At 44.1% G+C, this 25597-nt stretch overlaps 2 long non-coding RNA genes across 2 annotated transcripts; both read left to right on the plus strand.

Annotated features, from left to right (window-relative positions):
- The first annotated feature begins 14787 nt into the window (after window positions 1-14787).
- On the plus strand, window positions 14788-17216 carry LOC145801606 (uncharacterized). Its single transcript, XR_014343232.1, has 3 exons — window positions 14788-15135; window positions 16263-16315; window positions 17073-17216. It is a non-coding gene; the product is annotated as an uncharacterized LOC145801606 (long non-coding RNA).
- A 3972-nt stretch (window positions 17217-21188) lies between these two features.
- LOC145801607 (uncharacterized) lies at window positions 21189-23651 on the plus strand. Its single transcript, XR_014343233.1, has 3 exons — window positions 21189-21441; window positions 22569-22621; window positions 23379-23651. It is a non-coding gene; the product is annotated as an uncharacterized LOC145801607 (long non-coding RNA).
- Window positions 23652-25597: the final 1946 nt, after the last annotated feature.

Consider the following 25597-nt stretch of genomic DNA (forward strand, 5'->3'; position numbering starts at 1 on the left):
TCCCCATTACAGATCAGAGATCGAGCATCATGCGCGGTGAGTCCGCACATCCGCCCCAAGGCCTGGGCATGACCGAAGTGAAATTGGGGCAAGATCTCTTCTTGGCCTTCAGATTCCATCAAAACTTGAAAATCTTCAAAAGTCGAACATACCACTTACCCGCCAAAGCTGAAGACATGCGTCACCGGGTTCCAAAACCTCGCCGCGGCATGGAGGAAAGGAAGGTGCAACGGAGTGCGACTCAGCGTGAACAGTACATTCAAGCCGAAACCTCAGAAGTTCAGCTTTTTGGAACCATCTAGAGAAGTTATGCAAGCTGTGAGATTTTCAACAAGAAACGCCTCCATTTCTGATGCAAAGCTGAGGTGAATTGAATGAACCATGGAGCTAGGGCTTTTAAAGAGAGAAAAACACTATTCAGGAGGACACGTGTCAAAAATTGGGCGGCTGCAGGGATAAGTGGCCGGCCGGCCACCTTTTCTGGCAGGCCGGCCATTTCCTTTTACAAAACTGGCCGGTGGCCCCCTCTCTCCAATAAATCTGGCCGGCCGGCTCCCAAAGATGGTCGGCCATGCTCCAATGTATGTCTTTGGCCCTGTTTTACCCTCCGAGAGAAAGTTACAAGCATTTCTATGCAACGGATGTGGCAAAGGCCTCTATTTCCCTCTGTTTCGGATGCGTTCCGATGCCCAGATCGTCCGGAGTACACTTTGTGTTGTTGTGTTTTGTTTATCGAGTTGTTGTTTTGATTATCGAGTTGTCGTTTTGCTTATCGAGTTGTTTGTCGAGCTGTCGTGTTTCGTGTTTTCGAGTCGTTGCTCTCTGTTTAAGCAATCTTTGTTTAAGTCTTGTTATTTGCATTGTCAACACTATTGTGTTTTGTTTATTGAGTTGTAAACTTGCTAAGATTTTTGTTATATCTTAGAAAGTTAGGTCGTTGCGTCGGTTCACTACCTGACTGGGCAAAATGCATAATACACGCTTCCATTCAATCTCATTTTGGTGCAAAATGATGCGATATGATGCTAAGTGTTTAAAATACAATACTTTTTGCAAAAGCTGTTTCATCCCATCATGTCTCGCTTGTTACAACATTTTACAGACTAAGGCGCAAGTTTTACAGAAAATAAACTGCCTGATAATGTACGAATGTGCTACAACTACTAGCAAAAAGATAAATAAAACAGGGGACAGCCGCATCTGTGCTCTCAAGAGCAGTAATAAGAGGCCCTCTTCGTCCTCTTCTGCGGGACAACCTCTGCATCACCATCATCATCCGGGTCGGAGCTGTCATCCTCAGGATTCCCCTCAGCCTCGCCTCCACTCCTGGAACCAAGACCAGAGTCCCCCTCCTCAATAGATCTCTCTGACTGACGGTCTGTAACCTCCTCCTCCTCCTCCTCCTCATCGGGCTCGGTCTCTATAACATGTGCCCTGCGTCTGCGAAAGAACCCTCCTCGAGCTCCTCGGAAAGGCCTGGATGGCCCAGCTCCCTGAAAAGGCCTGGATGGCCCAGCTCCCTGAAAGGCCCAGATGACCAAGCACCTCGAAAAGATCCAGACGATCGACCTCCCTGAGAAGGCCCGGGTGGCCTGGCCTGCGGCTGAGCGTATACCGGGGGCATCTGAAAATGAAGAGTTCAATTCAAATACATCAGCCCAAATATGTACATCAGATGCAGATACAAGCAAAAACTACATGAAATGAGTGCATGTAAACACAGTGTACAAGTGAGGTGTGTGTCAAATGTGCTCTACACAAGAAGCCTATCGATGCAGTGAAAATCAGCATGTCATCAGAAGTATGATAAATGCCGAAAAACTAAAGGGTACCTGGATGCCCATAATAGACAACTGTGCCTCCCTCCGTAGGACCATCCCCTCGAGTGAGGCCACCAAACCGATCACCTCCTCCATATACTTTCTGGGTGGCTGCAGACACAAGCTCAAATCATCAACGAATAAAGGAGTGTCTAAGCATTTGAATGATTAATGCAAAGCAGTAGAACATACCGGTGGTGAGTCGGGATCAATGACATATCAATCACCGGGCATCGGAGGCTTTATTGGGATCGGAATCGGAAAAGTAGTCCCATACTGCCACCCCATCAGCTCAGTCGGGATATCCGGCCATCTAGGATAAGGATAAGTCGGAGGAATCGGGGGAACCGATCTACCCCCACCTCCAGATGTACCAGCCCTGCTGGTGAAAGGGGCGTCTGCAGCCCGAGCCCAGGCCTGGCTCGAGGATGGCATACCAGCAGACCTCATCATCGGGGTGCGAACTCCCGTCAATGGAGGCATCAGGTATGTATGACGGTAAGTGGCGTAATCCCCCTCCTCGAGATGTAACAAAGCATCAGTACCCAGCATAGCACTGACTACATCCTGGGAAGAGAGCCTATCAGCAGTCCGCATACTGGCTGGGGTGCTGCGGGAGGGTCCTGAGAAGTGTACCCCCATACCTGACGCAAAAAGCGTTCCCCCAGAAACCATGCTCTACCAACCGGTCCTTCGAGCAGGACCCTGTACTGGGAGGTGCCCGCTCCTCCGGCATACTGAAATCGGAGACCATCACCCAAGGGTGCCTAGGGCTGCCATGTAATCTGCGGATAACAAGTGCATAAATCAAACAGAAATCGGGAATTTGCGGGGCAAATCAAAGATGAAAATGGAAGGAACTGAGAGTTCTAAAGTACCTCCGATGAGCGCACCGTGTCGAAATACTGCCGCAGGTAAAGGAGAGACTCCCAAGGTCTCGGCCGGTGCTGGCCCTCGAACACCAGTGAGTACGGGGTCATAAGGGGCCCTGCCACCTCCAACTCTGGGGCTAACGTCGGGAAATATACGTAGACTCATAACTGAGAAAAGTAGTGCAGAATGTAAGTACAAAGTGCTGAGGGCAAAATACAAACTTTAAAGTGCGCCGTGTGTGCAATGTACAAGTAATAAGGAGCAGAAATGCAAATCAAGAGGACAGAAAGTACCTCCCAGGCTCTCCAATAACCGCCAAGTAAGTCTCCCAGCCCGCGGGAGGTCGCGCTCATGTAACAGTAAAGGGTAGCCAGGCCGGCGCTACCCCAGTCGTACCGACTGACCTGTGATAGGTCAACCAGAGCGCTCAACAGATACAGCCCAACCGTGTTCCCTCTATCGGCAAACAGAGTAGTCCCGAAGAGGAACATAAGAAAACCACGTGCATACTGCTCTGTCTCCTCGGGAGTCCCGGGCTCCATCTCCTCCCTCCGAAAATGGGAAGAAAACCAAGTGTATCGAACTCTCCCGGAGGCTCTGTCAACAGGCAGGCGGGCCCGCAGCAGATGTATCCAAGCGGCCTCCCATTCGCCCATGTCCTCGTCATAAGGAATGGGCCAACCTCCTATGTCCAGGCCGGTCAATACAGCAAAATCCAGTGGGGTCATAGTCAAATCCCCAGTGGCGGAAAAATGAAAGGAATTGGTGGTGTCCCACCATCTCTCCACCAAAGCTGCCATCAGTGTCCTCCTGGCAGGACAACGCGATAACCCAACGCAGAAGGCCCCGAACCCCGCCAGGTCTACTAAATCCCGGACAGCCTCCGGGAGCTCAACATACCAATCCCTCGCAGCGGTGGAGCCATACCCCCGTACACCGCGAGAACCAACCTGCATTCAGAATGAATACATGTGTTAGTATAAAAATGAATGAGCTGTGTGCCAAAGAAATGAACGAGCTGTGTGCCAAAGAAATGAATGAGCTGTGTGCCAATGAAATGAATGAGCTGTGTGCCAATGAAACGAATAAGCTGTGTGTAAGTAAATAAACTGCGTGCAAACAAAATGAATAGGCTGCGTGCAAAGTAAAGTAAGTGGGCTGTATGCTCTAGAAATCAGTGTCTAGGATGCGTGCTTAACTCTAAATCAGTGTGGATTGCGTATTCACCCTCAAATTTGACTGCGTGTTCAGAAAATCAGTGTTTGGGCTGCGTGCTTGACTCTAAATCAGTGTGGATTGCGTATTCACCCTCAAATTGGACCGCGTGTTCAGAAAATCAGTGTTTGGGCTACGTGCTTGACTCTAAATCAGTGTGGATTGCGTATTCACCCTCAAATTGGATTGCGTGTTTAGAAAATCAGAGTTTGGGCTGCGTGCTTAACTCTCAATCAGTGTGGATTGCATATTCACCCTCAAATTGGACTGGGTGTTCAGAAAATCAGTGTTTGGGCTGCGTGCTTGACTCTAAATCAGTGTGGATTGCGTATTCACCCTCAAATTGGACTGCGTGTTCAGAAAATCAGTGTTTGGGCTGCGTGCTTAACTCTCAATCAATGTGGATTGCGTATTCACCCTCAAATTGGACTGCGTGTTCAGAAAATCAGTGTTTGGGCTGCGTGCTTGACTCTAAATCAGTGTGGATTGCGTATTCACCCTCAAATTGGACTGCGTGTTCAGAAAATCAGTGTTTGGGCTGCGTGCTTAACTCTCAATCAGTGTGGATTGCGTATTCACCCTCAAATTGGACTGCGTGTTCAGAAAATCAGTGTTTGGGCTGCGTGTTCATACTCTCAATCAGTGTGGGCTGTGTGTTCACCTTCAAATTGGGCTGCGTGCTTAACTCTAAATCAGTGTGGAATGCGTATTCACCCTCAAATTGGACTGCATGTTCAGAAAATCAGAGTTTGGGCTGCGTGCTTAACTCTCAATCAGTGTGGATTGCGTATTCACCCTCAAATTGGACTGCGTGTTCAGAAAATCAGAGTTTGGGCTGCGTGCTTAACTCTCAATCAGTGTGGATTGCGTATTCACCCTCAAATTGGACTGCGTGTTCAGAAAATCAGTGTTTGGGCTGCGTGTTCATACTCTCAATCAGTGTGGGCTGTGTGTTCACCTTCAAATTGGGCTGCGTGCTTAACTCTAAATCAGTGTGGATTGCGTATTCACCCTCAAATTGGGCTGCGTGTTCAGAAAATCAGAGTTTGGGCTGCGTGTTCTACTCTCGATCAGTGTGGGCTGTGTGTTCACCATCAATTTGGGCTGTGCGTTCAGAAAATCAGAGTTTGGACTGCGTGTTCTACTCTTAGTCAGTGTGTGCTGTGTGTTCACCTTCAAATTTGGACTGCGTGTTCAGCAAATCAATGTTTGAGTCGTGTGTCCACTTCTTAACTAATGTGTGTCGTGCGTTCGCAATCAATTAATGAGTCGAGTGTTTAGAAATTCAAGTGTTTAAGCTACATGTTCGGGATGGAGACAAAGTACTATGTCATAAGCTAAGCTGTGTGTTCAAGCATGGCAAAGGCACGAAATGCACGAAAAATACAGAAAATGAAGTAAATACCTCTCGTGCCTCATAGGAGAGGTGATGCTCTGGCTCTCGCAGATGTAGATCTCCAGGTGCTCGATCATCAAAATCAGTAAAGTGACGAAAAATGGCCCGGGGAAGAACATGTGCCGGTGGGGCATACCACTCAAGAATGAAGGGTCGGACCCTCGGAGGCAAAGTCATGACATCAAAATCATCCCCGGCACCCGGAGGGCATCCACCATGAGGAAAATTACCCGCGCATTTCGGAAAATCTGCAAAAGGAGCAAAAATGAGCAAAAATGAGCCAAAATTGGAAAAAGTCAACAAATGTCAACTCTCGGGAAATGAAAAAGTCAACAAAAGTCAACTCCCGAGAAAATCTTCCAAATATTGAGACAAACTCACCTCAAGTGGCGAAAATGAGAAAAGAAGCCCCGAAACCAAAATTTAATCAGTTCAAAGTGCTTGAAACTGAATGTTTTCGCGAAAACAACTTGCGTGGGGCGTTGGAAAACGCGTATAGAGCCCAGATCTGAAGGAGAAAATGGTTTGGGAAGCAAGAGGAGAAGATTTTGTGGCTGAGGTAATGAGCTCAAAGTGTTTGGGTGAGAGAATATATAGAAAAGGAGGTGAAAAGACAAAATTACCCGCGGATTTGGACAGGTGGCTGGCCGGCCACCTTTTCCGGCTGGCCGGCTGGTTTCTTTTTGAAAAATGGCCGGTGGCCTCCCCTTGGGAAAATAACCGGCCAGCCGTGTCCCCCACATGCTCACCTAGCTCTCTGCAAATTTTGAGGAAGATTGGAGTTCCCGGGACCTGAAAAAGTTCAAGGAAAGTCTACTTTCTGTCGCGAAATTGCTCCGTCGGAACTTCAGCTTCAAGTTCTGACATGTGTCTCATCATTATTCATCGAAATCAAAGTGTATCCTTTTTTAATGTGTTGTAGCCTTTCCAGGAAGTGAATCGGAGGCCGTGATCGAGTCGCCTTCGCCGAAACACGCTTTTCCTTGCTCGTTATTTCGTAACAAACGGGCACCTTAATTTATGCTCGTTTTGCACTATCATGTACACAACTTGCATTCTCATGAGCATACTTGCATTATTATGCACTTTTCTTGATATTGCCATACCTCTGTGCTTGAGCATGCGTTGTCACGCACGTTCCTTTCTTGCATCGCGATGCATTCACTCGCCGGCACTGCGTGTGTCAAACTTTCGAAATCACATTGAATATATGTTGGTAGCATATTGCGCTTGTTGAATTTCTCTCTTTTGCAGGCACGATATTGTATGTACGGTTCATTTGAGGCTGGTGCGACCAGACGAATCGCGTAGGTATCATATCTTCTCCGTGTGAGACGTGGCGAGGATTGGATAATTCTCCGCATTCTTAACTGCATGAAATGTAGTTGTTGCTTTGCATTCTTGCTTAAAACTGTTGCATCTATTTGAGAATACTTGCTTCATTACAGCTTGCTGCATTTGCATGATCATTGAGTTACCTCCGGCTCTGAGCATATCGCTTTGCATTTTGCCCCCTTGCCTGCGGGCATGCCTGCGGGCATATCTCTGTTTATCTTGTACGTTTGTCTAAGTCTTCGGCCTTGTCAAAAATGGGTCGTCTCTGGGCTTTGACATTCACTCCCGTCACTTGTGACTTCCGAGTTCTGTCAAAGAGGGGCAACTGTAGACACCCCATTTTTGACCGACCTTAAGACTCAGACATCACCGATTGAGCGCTCGGTGACGTTGCATATCGTGCTCGTTCAGAAGTCTCAGAGTCGCGGCCGTGAGCCCTGCCTCCGGATTTCTGAACCCTCTTCTGTGCCTTGCCTCGGTTTGTGAACCAAACTCGGTTTTCTCTGTTTCTTTTCCTGAGGGGAGGGAGAGGTCCCGTACACCATCTCTCAGTGGCCGTGGGCTACATTTTGTGGCTGAAGGCCATTTTGCCCATTTCGGAGCCCGGTTCCCTGTTTTTCGGGACGGTTGGCCGTGTGCCTCGGTTCGGGACCGCTTAACCATCTCCGTTTGCTCCGGTTTTTGGCATACATCTTATTTACTCCCTTTTTAGGGACACTGAGGTCTGAGAGACCCACTTCGTGGTCGAGTGCCACTTTCGGTGCTTAACAGGCAGCTTTCGGGGCCCCGAACTGCGCGTTTTGGCCCCCGAGCATTCGTTTTCAATCGGTTTTTGTTCATTTTTGGCAGGTACCTCTGTTTCATCACCAGGAAGACTGTAGAAGGGTGGGAGGCCAGCAATTGTTTCAGCAACCAGTTATATTCCTCTGGCGCCCTCCGATGCCCCTTTTTTTTTCACCTCCGAGCCAATGTTGAACAACCTTGGGCCATTTTCTTGAACTTTTAACCACATATTTGTGTTGTACACACATGGGAGGACACCAAAAGTTGGTGGCCGGCCAGTAATTCCACCTGACCCTTTTGAACCCTCATTAAAAATGGCTTGTTCTTTCTCCTGTTTTACAGTTGACAATTTTGAACCACAGGGTTGTGTTGAGGGCACCTGGGAGGACACCTATCTGTGGTGGCCGGCCATTAAATCACCTTGACCCTTTTGGCCCTTGGCCGGCCGGCCATGGGAGGTAGCCGGCCGGCCACCTGCAGCTCCAAAAACTGGCCGGCCTCTCTCCTCAGGGGGAGTACTTTACAGCTGTATATCTGGCCGGCCTCCTCCGGGGGACAACTTTTGGGGGAAAACTTGGTCCTTTTTCCCCCACCTTTTCCCTCCATTTTCTCCCTCTCCTTGGTCCATATAACTGGCCTCCAGCCCTGGTCCAAGGGTTGGGAAAATTTTACCTTCAAGACTTGTATACACATCTCCCTCCATCTCTCTCTTTCAAGCTAAAACCACCAAGTTCTACCCCTTTTTCTTCATCACCACCTAGCATCACCACCACTACTCCATTTCCAGCAGCTAGGAGGCATCACTTCTCAAGCCAAGAAGCATCCAAGGGTTGGTCTTCAAGGGTAAGCATCAATTCCCTCTTTTTGAGCTTAATTTTGCAACATTTTTCTAGCCATTTTTCTTGCTGTTTTGAGCTCCGACCAAAACTGAAAAGGTCATTTTTTGAGCTCATTTTCTTGTTTCATTAAGGGCTCAACACTGTTTGAGCCCCCCATATTGCACTTGCTTCAATATCCTTCTTGAATGCCATTTTCTTGCATGATATTTTTAGCTTGTGTGTGATCTGTTTTGGAGCATGATGTAAACTATAGATAGGCTTATTTGGAGCCCTTCTTCAACATTGAAGAAGGTCTCATCACTATTTGGGACCTTCATGTGCCACTTGTCATTATACCCCTCTTTGGTCCCCATTTTTGCACTATTTATTAGCCTATTGTGCTTCTATTTTTGGGCGATTTTCAAAACTGAAAAAAGTCTTATTTTTGCCTCCTCTTCATTTTTCATTGAGGGTATTTCACTGTTTGAGAATTCCTTTATATACTTTGTGTTATATCTCTCTTTTTGGCCATATTTTTGCATAATATTTTTGGCTTTTATGCATACTGTTTTGGGTCCGGCCATCAACTTTAAAGTGTATTATTTTTGGCCCCTCTTCAATGTTGTTGAAGGGCCCCTTTGTGTTTAAGGCCAGCAACCTTCACTTGCTTCTTTGTCGACCTTTTGGTCCGTTTCTTGCATGAGAGTTTAGCCATACCTGTGCTGGTTTTTGTGGTTTTCCATAAACTGTAAAAGATCATGTTTTTGGCCCCTCTTCAACTTTGTTGAAGGGCCCTAATCTGTTTGGGGACAGCAGCTGTGAGTTAATTCTTTATCTCGCATTTAGGGCCATTTTTTGCATGCTAGTTTTGCCCTATTTCTGTTTGCTTTTTGGCCATGCTTTGAATTGTAAAAGTGCTTGTTTTGGGGCTGCCTTGCTTCTGTATTTTCATTCCATGTACCAATTATGCATGCTTTGTATAGCTGTAAGCCATTTCATGTACCTAGTGTTGCATTTCGGTTTCATCCCGTGCATAGGGTGTCATTTCGCCTTGTTTCAGAGCTGTTTTCCCCCCTCATTTTGCTACTTTTTTTTGCATGTTTGCATATCATATTCCATGTCTTTTCCATGTCCCATTAGAGTGGCATTTCGGTGCCTGAGGGTCGGTCCTCGGTTTACGTGCCCGCGTGCACGCATTTCGAGTTGTCTTGTTTTCATCGATGGCCTCCTATGTGAGTGTGGCTGAGTCTCTCTCATGTTGGTGTAAGCCCATTGTTGCATTGCGTATGCCATTTCATCCATAGCATTGTGTATGCTCGGTTGTGTATTACCTCGTGCAGCGTGTATGCCATTCCATAACATTGTGTATGTTAGGATTGTATCTTAGTTGCATTTCATGTATGTCATGCATATTGCTTCGTGTTCGGGATAGGAGTTAGCCCGGGCACGGGAAACGAGGTACGTTTCGTACTCCGAGTGACGGAACGTGTCTCAATTCCCAGTCGCTGACACTCCGGATTATCCTTGATGGAGTCTAGGTTTTGTTTTGTTTTCAGGTGCATTCATTCTATATTGAGTTGCACAATTCGACTCCTCGGCCATCATGCATCGATATGCGTGATTGGTGGCACGAGAACCGAGGCATGCATACATTTATGAAAATACATTGCTATGTCCCTTTCCTGCTCTCTGTTGCAGCAAATCAAGAATTAGCGGTCTTCCGAGGCTTGGCACGCATTTCAAGAACAGGTTCAAACAGAGGCTAATTGGGGCATCGTCATGGATTTCCGCGCAAAGGCGACCCGGACATGCATCATACTTCATTCATCAGAGTCAAGGCAATCCCTGGCTTGCACGCCAGTTTTACAGCTTTCTTAGTTAATTTGTAAATTAATTAGGAATTTGTACATTATTTGGACTGTATTATTTGGACTGTAATATTCTTTTATTTGGGACTGTATATTTATTCGGACCCTCCGAGTGAGGGCACAACTATAATAAATGTGCGTGTGTGTGATGTATGTCTTCCAACCCCACGTCTTTCTCCCTTTTATTTACCCGCTTATGATGGTTAGATTAGGGCATATTCCAATTAGCATATAGTATGACAGCATGTTTGCATCATTCATCTGTGTTGCATGCACCGGGCTCGGCGCATCATACTAACTGCATTGTATTTTCAATTCCAAGTTTAATACATGTTAGCTGTTGCATCTCATAGGCCATGTTTAGAATAGCCGAGCCTGCTATAGTTGCATTTTTGCATGCGTTGCATTAGGCACTTCTGTATAGTTAGGATCATGCATGGAATTCTAATTAGTTTTTTGTTTTGGCTTGGAGTAAACGGTGAGTTTTATGCTTTAGCATCCTTGCATGCGTGTGAGTGACTACCATGAATAGCATGCTTGCCATGAGGCTATGTGCTTATGTGATATAACTGCCTGAATGCCTGTGGGTGAAGGTTGGGTTATTTGAACTGGAACAAATCATTGACTGCGAGTTTTAAGCCCACTAGATAGTGGCAAAACCATCTTTTCTTAAGCCCACCTGAGGGTGGCAAAATCTGCATTTTAAGCCTACTTGCGAGTAGTAAACCATCTTTCAAAAACAAACATGAAATGTTTTGTTCCAATTCAGGTGATTCAGTCTATACTTGTATGCTTTGTGCATCACTTGTGTGTCTCTTTGCATTGCATTTGCATTGGTGCGCCTAGGACACCGTGTTTGCCATCTGCTATTCCTGAACGGTTTGCCGGAGGCTTGTCTTGTCAAAGCATGACCATAAGGCTGACCGGTTGTGGGCTCTGCCAGTATGGGAACACAAACCCTGGTTTTACCGGGGCACCCTTTTTGACCATTCGACCTAGTGCATATTCGGATTCTTAGTGACCATTCCAAACTAAGACAGGTTGCTTACCCGTTTATAGGTTGTTTGAAACCGCTGCGTGCGTAGTGAAACCCTAGCTCCTGACAAAATAGGACAGGGAAACCCTACCCCAACATAGGGGTGTTTTGGCTCTCACTTATCTGTTATGTGCTTTAGAGTGCGTCTCTACAGGAATGCATGTATCAGTGTATGAGTTTGGGCATCAGGCCTACGGGTGTCAGTTCAGTATTGCGGGTATCAGGCCTGCGGGCATCAGTCAGTATTTGGGAATTAGTTATCTGCGGGTATCAGAGATTCAGTTTGGAGACAGTGACACAGGGATAATAATCAGTGTTTTAGGACAGTGTGTATTCAGCTTATCGACTGTGTGTTGTTATGCCCGGCTGTGTGTCATGCATTTATTTTAAGCTGTTATGCTGTCCGTTTATCTGTTTATTCATTTCCTTATTGCTTTATTTATCTTTTTACTAGGGGCAGTTCTAGCACAATTGCTTCCAACCCAGTAGATATTCCCCGAGCACTTTGGACACGAGGTCGCCGACTCAATCGATCCGAGGATCTAATTGACGGACAACCAGTGTTTCATTCTCTACCCCCCGTTATTAGAAGAAGGTAGAGAAAGCACAGTGCATCTGAACAGAGATCACCAGAACAGTGGTTTCCCCCATCAGTGTACAGTCGGATTGAGATCCCCATTGTTGCTATAGAGATAGATCTGCCAGTAGTTCAAATAGATCAAAACAGTATGGCGGCACCAACAGGAGTCGACGAGATGATGCGCCAAATGCAAGAGACCATGCGGGCCATGCAGCAGGATGCCATTCGCCGAGATGAGTTCGCCAAGCAACAGGCCGAGATCATGGCCCAGCTGGCCGAGCTAATTACCAGACTGCAACAGCAGAATGCGGCATCTGCTTCACATCAAGTCCCTCCTCCGCCAGGGGCTCCATTACCTGAGCAGACACCTACTGTTCAGAACACTCCACCAAACACCCAAAATACCGTGCCGAATGTCCAGAACTTGCAAGAGGACACGAACCTCCCAACGGGGCCAGCTCCGCCCCCGCTTCCGCCACAACTGTCCAAGACCCATACACCCAATCACCCGAACTCTCCATTTGAGTTCGAGATTGACCATACAGCTCTGAAATTGAGCAAGCTTGAGAAGCTCTTCAAGAAATCGCAAGGGGTAAAGGCTATTCCGGACATCGAGGACAGATATACCGATGTGGCCGTGACATTGCCCGATAGGTTCAAGATGCCACAAATTGACCGCTTTGACGGGTCCGGGGACCCCATGGTCCATCTTCGGCTATTCTTAGACATCCTGCGGCCAATGGGCCTAACTAGACCTCAGAAGCTCTCACTATTTGGCCGAACCCTGTCAGGTGTGGCCGCCACCTGGTACGCGAAGTTAGAAGATGAGGTGAAGAGGAACTGGGATGAAATGGCTGAGGCCTTTGTCGCGCAATACACGTACAACACTCAGATTGAGATTACAACTCGTGATCTCGAGACGACAAGGCAGGAGCCCAAGGAAACTTTTTTAGATTTTGTAACCCGGTGAAGGGCAAAGGCGTCGATGATGACTTTGAGGCCCACCGATAAAGATCAAATCCGGATGATTGTGCGCAATCTCCAACCAAAGTTGATGCAGAGAATGATTGTACTCCCCTTTCCCACCTTCTCAGATTTACACGAGATGGGGGTGCAAATTGAGGATGCAGTGAAACAAGGTCTGATTGACCAAGACCGGGAGCAACCTCGGAGAACATTCAACCGTAACAACAATGCAGGCCCGAGTGGCGCTGCAACTGCAAGAGCTTCAGTGGTGAGCATGGTCACCACCATTCCCCCTCCCCTTCCAAGGCCCATGGCAGCCACACCCTTCTCCGGTGCATCCGGAAGTAATAACCAAGCCTCTAAACATCAACCCAGAGGCCAAAGAACCTTCACACCCTTATACATGCCCCTGTCCAAAGCTCTAGGGATATTGATCAGGAAAAAGCATTTGAAACCCCTGGAGTCGAGGCCACTACCTAATCCACTCCCTCCCTCTCATGACCCAGCAAAATACTGCGCGTATCACCAACAACATGGTCACGACACCGACCGTTGTTACAGATTGCGTCACGAGATCCAGGATCTTATTGACAAGCAGGTGATTGCACCTCCCGACAAACCCAATGTCACAACCAATCCTCTCCCACCGCATAACCAAGCTCCCCCTCCCAATAGAATCAATTTTATCCAGACTGGGGTCGTGTCTTACGATCCTAGCATCTATATTACTCCTACCCACCTACCCAAGCCGGAGGTGTTCCTTCCCGACTGCACTGACTTCTTGTGCATGTTGGACATCTCCACAACCCAACCAGAGCCAACGGTGGTGACCATCAAAGATGGGGGAGGGCAGACTTTAGGAGAGAATGGCATTGTTGAATCTGGATTGAACAGAGTTTTGCTGGGGGAGCCTACAACCCGAGCGAGTACATCTTATCAACAAGCCAGATTGGGCTGGGCATAGAATTGCCAGAGACGGGAGAGCTGTGTGTAATTCAGGGAGATGGATTTAGGCAAGGGGCAGATGATCTGACAGCTATAGAGGAGGACTTTGCCAACCTGCAATTTTTCAATGACCAGGAATCAGGAGATGCGGCAATCAACTGGTTTGACTATGAGGAATCGGTAGAGGCCACTGGGAGGCTCGATGATCAACCAGATGTAGTGGGGGAATCCCAACCAGAACAGGGCCCGGCAGGGGCAAGAGTATCAGCTGTGGCCGGAAGGGCCAGAAGTCAAGTTATATCGCCGGAAAGTGCCGGTGCTAAGAATTCCGCTCGAGACTTGGGCATTATGGATACGGGAATTGTTGAACAACCAGCTGTACTGATGCAGCTGGAACGAGAAAGGTTTGAGGATGCCAAGAGAATTAGGAAAGCTAAGGGCCCTGAGGGGACTGAGAGTGCTGTGTGCACGAAGATAGAGAATGCTGCGAGCATGTGGACGGAGAGTACTGCGAGTGCAATTGAACCGGAGCCAGACAGGTGTCTGTTGGCTGCTAGTGGAATGTGGTGGGAAGACGACGACTTATGTCTTGCCCACACAGACGAAGACTGGGGAAGTGGCCAACCGGACGACACTTGGTATCTTGATGAGGTGGATCACATGACGAGAAGTGGGCGGTACTTCAAGCCCCCGCACCTAGACCAACCCGAGGCATCCGGGAAGGATAGAGAAGCAGAGAAATAGAAAGAGAAGCAGATTGAAGAGGAAGCTGTGCTGAGACAGCTAAAGAAGATACAAGCAGACATCTCCATCTGGGGACTGCTTATGGCATCGCGAGTACATAGGCAAGCTGTCCTATCTGCTATGGACAAGTCCAAACTCTCCATCGATACTACACCAGAGCAGCTGGTTGGGCTGGTTTTCCCGGGAGGAGGTTCCCCGGCATTGACCTTTTCAGACAAGGAACTACCGCCTGAGGGTATAAATCACAACAAACCCCTCTACATTTCCGTGGAATGTAGAGACAAGTTGTGAGAACCCGAATATAAAAATTAAGTAAATAATTAAATAATAATATTACAATCTCAAATATTTTGATGGTGAATTCTAAAGTGCAAATTAAATATTTGGAGGGTCTTTTAATTAATTTAAAAAAAAAAACCTAAAATAAATTTATGGTGAAAGTATTTAATTTAGAGGCAAGATTTATTATAAAAAAATATATATAGAGAGAGAGGAGGGTGTGACTTGAACTCTAGACCACAAGGTTAATATATAAAACCCTTACCATTTGAGTTGCATATAACTTATATATATGTTTTGTATATTTATATATTTATTTGACCTATGTTGCCCAACACTAGTATAAAATAAAAACAAAACAAAACCCTACAATCTTATTTACTCACCCCAAGTAGCAGCAGCCGTTAGTCAAAAAGGGAGGGGAAGAGAGTGGCAAGCAGGCACACCATTAGGTTTCAAGTGAATTCATTGTCTTGGGTATGCATTTTCACCATCTTCCTTCCCTGTTTTCTTGATTCATTATTATCTATGATCATATTTTCTTTGATTGAGTATTGTCGTGAGGAAGCAGTGCAATAGTATGGTGGTTGATTGGGATTTTATTAATATTTTTAGTGCTCATACAAGTAGTGTTGATGGAATTTTAGAACAAGCAACACGTGGGGTATAGGTATTCCTTTTGTGAATTCTAGTGATGGGTTCTCCACTGTTGAAAGTGCTATAGTGGACATTAAATGGCTGTGCATAGTTAAGTGTTGTGTTTGAAGGTTGTACCAGTTGAGTTTCGGGAAATAGGAATCTAAGTGATAACTTAATAATGGAGTATTTCTTAGTACAAACAAAAAATAAAATAAAATTCTGTTCAGAACAGAAAACTTTAAAAATCAAGAAATCATATCAAATGGATGAATTTTAAATTGAAATTTTTACAGTAGATTAATTACATACTGAATTGTATATCTGATTTTTTTCATAATTTTTGGCGGTCAAAATCCATATAAATTGAGGTATTCAAATCTGTCCAGAAAACCAGTCCAAAACAGGAAATTCGGGAGTGTTGTTCTCTTTGGGTATAAATCCAAAAATTATCAAATTAGTGTCATTAGAACCGGTTACGAGTCTAGTTTCGCACGTTTTTGGCCTTGCATTGATTGCTCGTGTATATTAAGAGAACCATCAATTTCTTTAAAGTGCTGCAGAAAACAACCTGTTTGGATATAATAAATTGTAGAAAATTATTTTGATAAGAAAATCAAGTGAAACCAATTGGGTTTGAAACTTAGGATGTATTAGATCACATCTGGAGGTTATTGGAATTTTTCGAACAACGTGGAGTGGGTTTTGTAATTTTCAAAGTTAGCGAATAGATTGGGAAAACTGGTTTAAAACACTGTTTCATCTCCAAGTCATTTTTAGTTAAGTTTCGATCGGAATCTATGTCTTGGGTGATTTTAGACCTTGAAGAATATGAACTTAGGTAATATTTAGGAGTAACGGTGAGTTGGGTTGAGCCGTGTTAGTGCGCTTTAGTTTGGGGTTACTTAGTTCGTATTCTTTAGTATTTTTAAATTTGTAGTGACGTGAAGTTTTTATACTTGGTTCAGGGCGCTAGTTGGACTTTCATACTCTATTCGAGGATTATATTATTGCGTTTCAGGTGAGTAGTTTCATGCTACATATTTTTATAAATGTTCCCCTACCCTGAACTGTTGGAAAATTGTTTCATGATTAAACTGTTTTGATAAATTATTATATTATCAATTGAATCAAATTATTTCTGAAACATGTGTGAACTTGGCATACTGTAAACTATTTGTTTTGGTCTCATGTTTATAATAATGAACTACCATGTTTTGCGAAACTGATGTGTATTGATTACTGGGACCATGTGTGTATTTAGTCCAGGGAAATTATTCCACTGTGTGTGGTGACTCTGGCCACTAGGGAACAGATCCGGGTTGGGCCGTGATGACTCTAGTGCTCAACGATTGTAAGGAACAGACCTTTAAAAACAACTAGGTGACCTTCAATCGGATCGTCTTTGAGAAAAGGCCCAGGTGCCACCCTGAGGATGACTCTTAGTTCGGTATTGGATCCAACGGGGCTTATAGCCTGAGAAATGTGTGGCAGATTATTTGTTTTTATTGGTATCCAGAAAATTATTGGTGTTCATGTTATAATCTGTTTTAAGTGAAAAATGTCGTTTATCATGTTCTTGCGAGACATGAGTATTTTATGTGTTGAACTGTGGAACCTTCTTTTTGAAACAGATTGTATTTACCAAACTGTATGCCAATCTAGTTTCTGTGATATATATCTTATTTTGGAATTGAACCCTGTTTTCAAAACTGTATTTACTATCCATGTTGCTACTCACTGAGCTATCAGCTGACTTAGTTGTTTACCATTTCCAGGTGTTAGATGGACTTAGAGTGGACTCATGGCGTAGCGGGGACTCAATTGCATGGACCTCTAGGGCATTTATTTAATTTTCTTTTAGGTTGCTTTGTCGAGTTTTGTGCATACTTTGTGATTGGGTTTTATTTAGAATTATTTTATTTTGTGGGTTGTTTATATCCCATAAGTTTGGATTGCTTTTGATTACGGTTGATTTTGCCGTTTATAATTGTGGCATGTCTGGATTGAGTTTTGGTTATTTATTATTGGACTATTGTTCAGTTGTTCAATGTGATTGGATTCGTGTTTAGGCTTACGTGTGCCTTGGGCTAAGTCCCTGTGGGCCACGGCCGGTCATGCCCGGATTTGGGGTGTGAGAATTGTGGTATCAGAGCTGTAGTTTATCGAGTTACATATCTTGCATTTCATCATTAGACGAGGTCCGAGTCCCTATAGTCCTTAGTAGTGTTTGGTTAAGTTAGTTTTGTTTAAGCTTGTGTTGAACTTTTCTTAATTTCGTTTTGAAGGTTAAGAGTTGGCACCTAGATATCTACACTAATTGCCTATTCCTGGTGAGCCTTTGATGTTTGTATTACCTTGTCTACTCCATTAGGTGGAATAGTAATATTGGGAGAAACAGTGGTGTTAGGGGATGATTGTAGATCTTGTGAGATAGAGATGGATGGTAGAATTTTTCCAGTGGATTTGATTTCTTTAGAGATGAAGGATTTTTATGTGATTTCGGGGATGGATTGGTTGACCAAGCATCATACCTCTGTTGATTGTTTTAGAAAGATGGTAGTTTTTGCTATGTTAGGACACCATGAGTTTTTCTTTCAGGGAGATGGAAAAGGGTCTTCTATTTGTTTTGTTTCTTCCCTTCAGGCTAACCGAATGTTGAGAAAAGGGTGTCGTGGTTATTTAGCTTGTGTGGTGAGTACTGAACAACCAGAGCAGAGGTTAGAGGAGTTGCCTGTAGTGAGGGAATTTGTTGATGTTTTTCCAGAGGATCTACCTGGTCTTCCTCCAGACCGTGAGGTTGAATTTTCCATTGACTTGATCCCTAATACAACACCTATCTCTAAAGCACCCTATAGAATGGCACCGTTGGAGTTGAGGGAGTTACAAACTCAGTTACAAGAGTTGTTAGACAGAGGTTTTATTAGGCCTAGTGTTTCACCATGGGGAGCACCCGTGTTGTTTGTGAAGAAGAAGGATGGGTCTATGAGATTATGTATTGATTATAGAGAACTGAACAAAGTCACAGTGAAGAATAGGTATCCTTTGCCACGCATTGATGATCTATTTGACCAGTTGCAGGGAGCTCAAGTATTCTCTAAAATTGACTTGAGGTCAGGCTATCACCAGTTGAAGGTAAGGGATGAGGATGTTCCTAAGACTGCTTTTAGAACCCGTTACGGGCATTATGAGTTCTTGGTGATGCCTTTTGGTCTCACAAATGCACCAGCCGCATTTATGGATTTAATGAACAGAGTATTTAAGCCCCAACTGGATAAATTTGTGGTAGTATTTATTGATGACATCCTAATTTATTCGAGGAGTAAGGAGGAGCATGAGCAGCATTTGAGGGTAGTACTGCAGATCCTTAGGGAGAAGAGATTGTATGCAAAATTTAAGAAGTGTGAATTCTGGTTGAGTAGTGTATCCTTTTTGGGTCATGTAGTGAGTAAAGACGGGGTATCTGTGGATAGCACGAAGGTGACAGCAATTGTTGATTGGCCACGACCTACTTCTGTGACGGAGGTACGTAGCTTTCTAGGGCTTGCTGGGTATTACAGACGGTTTGTGGAAGGATTCTCCCGTATTGCTTTGCCACTTACCAATCTCACCAGGAAAGGGGTAAAGTTTGAGTGGAATGATGATTGTGAGCGTAGTTTCCAAGAGTTTAAACAGAGATTGACATCAGCTCCAATCCTTGCCTTACCTACAGATGGAGGTGGTTTTGTGATTTATAGTGATGCTTCACGACAGGGTTTAGGATGTGTGCTCATGCAGCATGGGAAGGTGATTGCTTATGCGTCACGACAGTTGAAAATACATGAGAGAAACTATCCTACGCACGACTTAGAGTTAGCAGCAGTGATTTTTGCTCTTAAGATCTGGCGACATTATTTGTATGGAGAGTCATGTGAGATTTACACTGATCATAAGAGTTTGAAGTATATTTTCACACAGAAGGAACTAAATTTGAGGCAAAGAAGATGGCTTGAGTTACTAAAAGATTATGATGTGAATATTTTATATCATCCGGGGAAGGCAAATGTGGTTGCAGATGCCTTGAGTAGGAAGGTTGCAGTTGGAGATATAGCTGCTTTGTCTATTGAGAGTTGTTTGGTGGAAGACATGAAACGTTTGAGACTTGAGGTTGTTACACCTGGTAATAGGGCTTATTGTAGTCAATTGACAGTTCAACCGACCTTGAGAGAACGGATTCGTATAGCACAGGAGATTGACCCCCAGTGTGAGCGTATTAAAGGAGAGATAGCAGAGGGTAAGCATGTAGACTTTGTGGTTAGTGATGATGGGTTGCTTAGATTCCGTAGCCGAATTTGTGTTCCTGCTAGTGGTGATTTGAGGAAGGAGATTATGACGGAGGCACATAGTTCTAGTTACAGCATTCATCCTGGAAGCACTAAGATGTATCGGGATCTTCATGAACATTTTTGGTGGAATGGTATGAAGGGAGATATTGCAGAATTTGTGGCTCAGTGTTTGGTGTGTCAACAGGTTAAAGTAGAACATCAGAAACCTGCGGGGAAACTACAACCCTTGCCTATACCGGAGTGGAAGTGGGATCATGTTACCATGGACTTCGTGTGCGCATTACCTCGTACTAGAAGTAATCACGATGCAGTTTGGGTAGTTGTTGATAGATTAACCAAGTCAGCACATTTTATTGCAGTACGGATGACCTATTCTCTAGCTCGATTTGCACAGTTGTATGTGAAGGAAATTGTTAGATTGCATGGGGCACCAGTGTCAATAGTGTCAGATCGGGACCCTCGTTTTGTGTCTAAGTTTTGGGGTGCGTTACAATCAACTATGGGTACTCAGTTAAATTTTAGTTCAGCTTATCACCCTCAGACAGATGGGCAATCAGAGAGGACTATTCAAACCCTTGAGGATATGTTGAGGGCTTGTGCCTTGGAGTGGAGAGGTAATTGGGATGATTATTTACCGCTCATGGAGTTTGCCTATAATAATAGTTATCATTCTAGTTTGGGAGTAGCACCTTATGAGGCTTTGTATGGGAGGAAGTGTAGGTCTCCTTTGTGTTGGTATGAGGTTGGTGAAAGGCAAATGTTGGGACCTGATTTGGTGGAGGATGCTACACAGAAAATTATCACCATCAGAGAGAGATTATTGACTGCCCAGAGTAGACAAAAAAGCTATGCTGATTATCGTAGGAGAGACTTAGAGTTTCATGAGGGGGATATGGTATTCTTGAAAGTATCACCATGGAAAGGAGTGATCAGGTTTGGAAAGAAAGGAAAGTTGAGTCCTAGATACATTGGTCCATTTGAGGTATTGGAGAAGGTTGGTGAGGTTGCGTACCGTGTTGCTCTACCCCCTAGGTTGGCAGGAGTGCATAATGTGTTTCACGTGTCTATGCTGAGGAAATATGTGCACAGTCCGTCGCATGTGATAGATTATGAGCCGCTTCAGATTAGAGAGGATTTTTCATATGAGGAGATACCTGTTCAGATTTTGGATTCGAAAGAGAAAAGGTTGCGTACAAAGGTCAATAAATTGGTTAAGGTACTGTGGCGTAATCATCTAGTTGAAGAGGCGACTTGGGAATGCGAGGACGAGATGCGCGAGAAGTACCCACATCTATTCTCATAATTTACTCAGGTTAGTTTCGAGGACGAAACTTTTTTTTAGTGGGGGAGAATGTGAGAACCCGAATATAAAAATTAAGTAAATAATTAAATAATAATATTACAATCTCAAATATTTTGATGGTGAATTCTAAAGTGCAAATTAAATATTTGGAGGGTCTTTTAATTAATTTAAAAAAAAAAACCTAAAATAAATTTATGGTGAAAGTATTTAATTTAGAGGCAAGATTTATTATAAAAAAATATATATAGCGAGAGAGGAGGGTGTGACTTGAACTCTAGACCACAAGGTTAATATATAAAACCCTTACCATTTGAGTTGCATATAACTTATATATATGTTTTGTATATTTATATATTTATTTGACCTATGTTGCCCAACACTAGTATAAAATAAAAACAAAACAAAACCCTACAATCTTATTTACTCACCCCAAGTAGCAGCAGCCGTTAGTCAAAAAGGGAGGGGAAGAGAGTGGCAAGCAGGCACACCATTAGGTTTCAAGTGAATTCATTGTCTTGGGTATGCATTTTCACCATCTTCCTTCCCTGTTTTCTTGATTCATTATTATCTATGATCATATTTTCTTTGATTGAGTATTGTCGTGAGGAAGCAGTGCAATAGTATGGTGGTTGATTGGGATTTTATTAATATTTTTAGTGCTCATACAAGTAGTGTTGATGGAATTTTAGAACAAGCAACACGTGGGGTATAGGTATTCCTTTTGTGAATTCTAGTGATGGGTTCTCCACTGTTGAAAGTGCTATAGTGGACATTAAATGGCTGTGCATAGTTAAGTGTTGTGTTTGAAGGTTGTACCAGTTGAGTTTCGGGAAATAGGAATCTAAGTGATAACTTAATAATGGAGTATTTCTTAGTACAAACAAAAAATAAAATAAAATTCTGTTCAGAACAGCAAACTTTAAAAATCAAGAAACCATATCAAATGGATGAATTTTAAATTGAAATTTTTACAGTAGATTAATTACATACTGAATTGTATATCTGATTTTTTTCATAATTTTTGGGGGTCAAAATCCATATAAATTGAGGTATTCAAATCTGTCCAGAAAACCAGTCCAAAACAGGAAATTCGGGAGTGTTGTTCTCTTTGGGTATAAATCCAAAAATTATCAAATTAGTGTCATTAGAACCGGTTACGAGTCTAGTTTCGCACGTTTTTGGCCTTGCATTGATTGATCGTGTATATTAAGAGAACCATCAATTTCTTTAAAGTGCTGCAGAAAACAACCTGTTTGGATATAATAAATTGTAGAAAATTATTTTGATAAGCAAATCAAGTGAAACCAATTGGGTTTGAAACTTAGGATGTATTAGATCACATCTGGAGGTTATTGGAATTTTTCGAACAACGTGGAGTGGGTTTTGTAATTTTCAAAGTTAGCGAATAGATTGGGAAAACTGGTTTAAAACACTGTTTCATCTCCAAGTCATTTTTAGTTAAGTTTCGATCGGAATCTATGTCTTGGGTGATTTTAGACCTTGAAGAATATGAACTTAGGTAATATTTAGGAGTAACGGTGAGTTGGGTTGAGCCGTGTTAGTGCGCTTTAGTTTGGGGTTACTTAGTTCGTATTCTTTAGTATTTTTAAATTTGTAGTGACGTGAAGTTTTTATACTTGGTTCAGGGCGCTAGTTGGACTTTCATACTCTATTCGAGGATTATATTATTGCGTTTCAGGTGAGTAGTTTCATGCTACATATTTTTATAAATGTTCCCCTACCCTGAACTGTTGGAAAATTGTTTCATGATTAAACTGTTTTGATAAATTATTATATTATCAATTGAATCAAATTATTTCTGAAACATGTGTGAACTTGGCATACTGTAAACTATTTGTTTTGGTCTCATGTTTATAATAATGAACTACCATGTTTTGCGAAACTGATGTGTATTGATTACTGGGACCATGTGTGTATTTAGTCCAGGGAAATTATTCCACTGTGTGTGGTGACTCTGGCCACTAGGGAACAGATCCGGGTTGGGCCGTGATGACTCTAGTGCTCAACGATTGTAAGGAACAGACCTTTAAAAACAACTAGGTGACCTTCAATCGGATCGTCTTTGAGAAAAGGCCCAGGTGCCACCCTGAGGATGACTCTTAGTTCGGTATTGGATCCAACGGGGCTTATAGCCTGAGAAATGTGTGGCAGATTATTTGTTTTTATTGGTATCCAGAAAATTATTGGTGTTCATGTTATAATCTGTTTTAAGTGAAAAATGTCGTTTATCATGTTCTTGCGAGACATGAGTATTTTATGTGTTGAACTGTGGAACCTTCTTTTTGAAACAGATTGTATTTACCAAACTGTATGCCAATCTAGTTTCTGTGATATATATCTTATTTTGGAATTGAACCCTGTTTTCAAAACTGTATTTACTATCCATGTTGCTACTCACTGAGCTATCAGCTGACTTAGTTGTTTACCATTTCCAGGTGTTAGATGGACTTAGAGTGGACTCATGGCGTAGCGGGGACTCAATTGCATGGACCTCTAGGGCATTTATTTAATTTTCTTTTAGGTTGCTTTGTCGAGTTTTGTGCATACTTTGTGATTGGGTTTTATTTAGAATTATTTTATTTTGTGGGTTGTTTATATCCCATAAGTTTGGATGGCTTTTGATTACGGTTGATTTTGCCGTTTATAATTGTGGCATGTCTGGATTGAGTTTTGGTTATTTATTATTGGACTATTGTTCAGTTGTTCAATGTGATTGGATTCGTGTTTAGGCTTACGTGTGCCTTGGGCTAAGTCCCTGTGGGCCACGGCCGGTCATGCCTGGATTTGGGGTGTGACACAAGTGGATACCGGTGGTACTTGTTGATACTGGGTTCGCTATTAATGTCTGCCCAGCCAAAACAGGGAAGTGATGGGGACTGTCAAGATCCAGACCCAGGTTGGTCCAGGACAACACAACATTGAATTCCATCTCTTGGACGTTCCCGCAACCTTTACCCTACTCTTGGGGCGACCGTGGTTGCACCAGGTCAAGGTAGTCTCTTCCACTTTGCATCAGATGCTGAAGTACCCTCACGGGAAGGGGGTAGCAATTGTTTTTGGGAATTCATCAATCCATCCGCCACCGGAAGTGTCCACACCGGTCTTAGAAATCGAGCACGGCACTGAGGATGTGTTCTTATCGGGGTTCACTTTGGCTGAGGCTCGAGTGGTGCAAAATATTATTGCTGTGAATGAGGGGGTGTACGTCAATGCTCAATCCGTCTACCTCATGAACAAGCTACAACAGATCCCCAGAATGGGATTGGAAAGGAGCGGCCGGAAGGGCGTCTCAGCGTTGGCCGAAGTGCCACACAACCCTCACACCTTTGGACTGGGTTATCTGCCCACCAAAGAGGACTGGGTAAGGAAAGGAAAGGAAATGGCCGGAAGAGCCAAAGCTAAGCAGGCTGGGAAGCCTTTCGAATTGATGCATAGGCCCATCTGGGGTACCCTGAACGGACACTTCGTCCGGGAGGGGGAACACTTTCCATTTTGTGGCTTCCCAGAACCATGGCTGAACGCGGAGAGGAAGTGCGTGCCTGGTTTCGAGATCTTCTTCGACCTGCAACTACCCGGGGATGACGTTGTCGAAGAGCAGACAGACCCATCAGTCAAGGTTGAACAGAGCAAGAAAGTGCAGTCTGAGGACGCTGAACTTGAAATGGGGGTAGCACTGGCAAGTCTACTCTCAGATCCTTCGATCGACCAAATGTGCTCGGGGGATAACTCCTCGGTTTCCATGATTGGGGACGAAACGGCTGCGGGCCTTCCAGCGACTATTTTGGATGCATCTATCGCACCCTCTCTCACTTGGCAATATGAAGAGGGATTCTTGTCCAGCAACACCGGGTCAGGTAGTGAGCCGGAATCTGATTCCACCGAGTCCTGTGAGTCGGAATCAGGTTCCAGCTCGACTGAGTCTGAGTCTGGTAATCCTGGGGATGATAACCCGGATGCCATAGTTATGTCCAGGTCGTCTTTCCCTTTTTCATTTGAGTCTGATGTAACCGAAATTTCAGAAGATTTGGATGAACTTAATGAGAATCAAGTGACTATGGTTTCTGAGTACTTCTCTGTGCCCTTAATTTATTGCATAAACTCATACTTTCAAAACTTTGATAAAAACGACGAGGAAGAAATTCCTCCGGTTTTGCAACGTTTAATTGAGCAGGAGCAGGAGAGATTTGTCAAACCCTTAACTGATGAAATCATTACCGTGAACATTGGTACTGAGGAGGACCCGCGGCTGGTCCAGATCGGGTCCATGTTGTCTTCGGAGGAACGCGAGCGCTTAGTCGCTTTACTAAAAGATTTCAAAGATGTTTTTGCGTGGTCCTACGAAGACATGCCTGGGATTGATCCTGAGATTGTACAGCACCGGATCCCCCTTGATCCCGAAGCCCGACCTGTTAAGCAAAAACTCAAAAGGATCCGCCCTGATTGGGCTCTCAAGATTATGGAAGAGGTCACCAAGCAGATCGACGCAGGCTTCCTGCAGGTATCCGAATACCCGACTTGGTTGGCCAACATCGTTCCAGTGCCGAAGAAGGATGGCAAGATCCGAGTAAGCGTGGATTTCAGGGATTTGAACAGAGCTAGTCCGAAGGACGACTTTCCCTTACCGCATATTGATGAGTTGGTGGATTTTACGGCA

Source organism: Camellia sinensis, chromosome 10 (genome assembly GCF_055761805.1).
Source record: "Camellia sinensis isolate YWXY chromosome 10, ASM5576180v1, whole genome shotgun sequence".
NCBI lineage: Eukaryota > Viridiplantae > Streptophyta > Magnoliopsida > Ericales > Theaceae > Camellia > Camellia sinensis.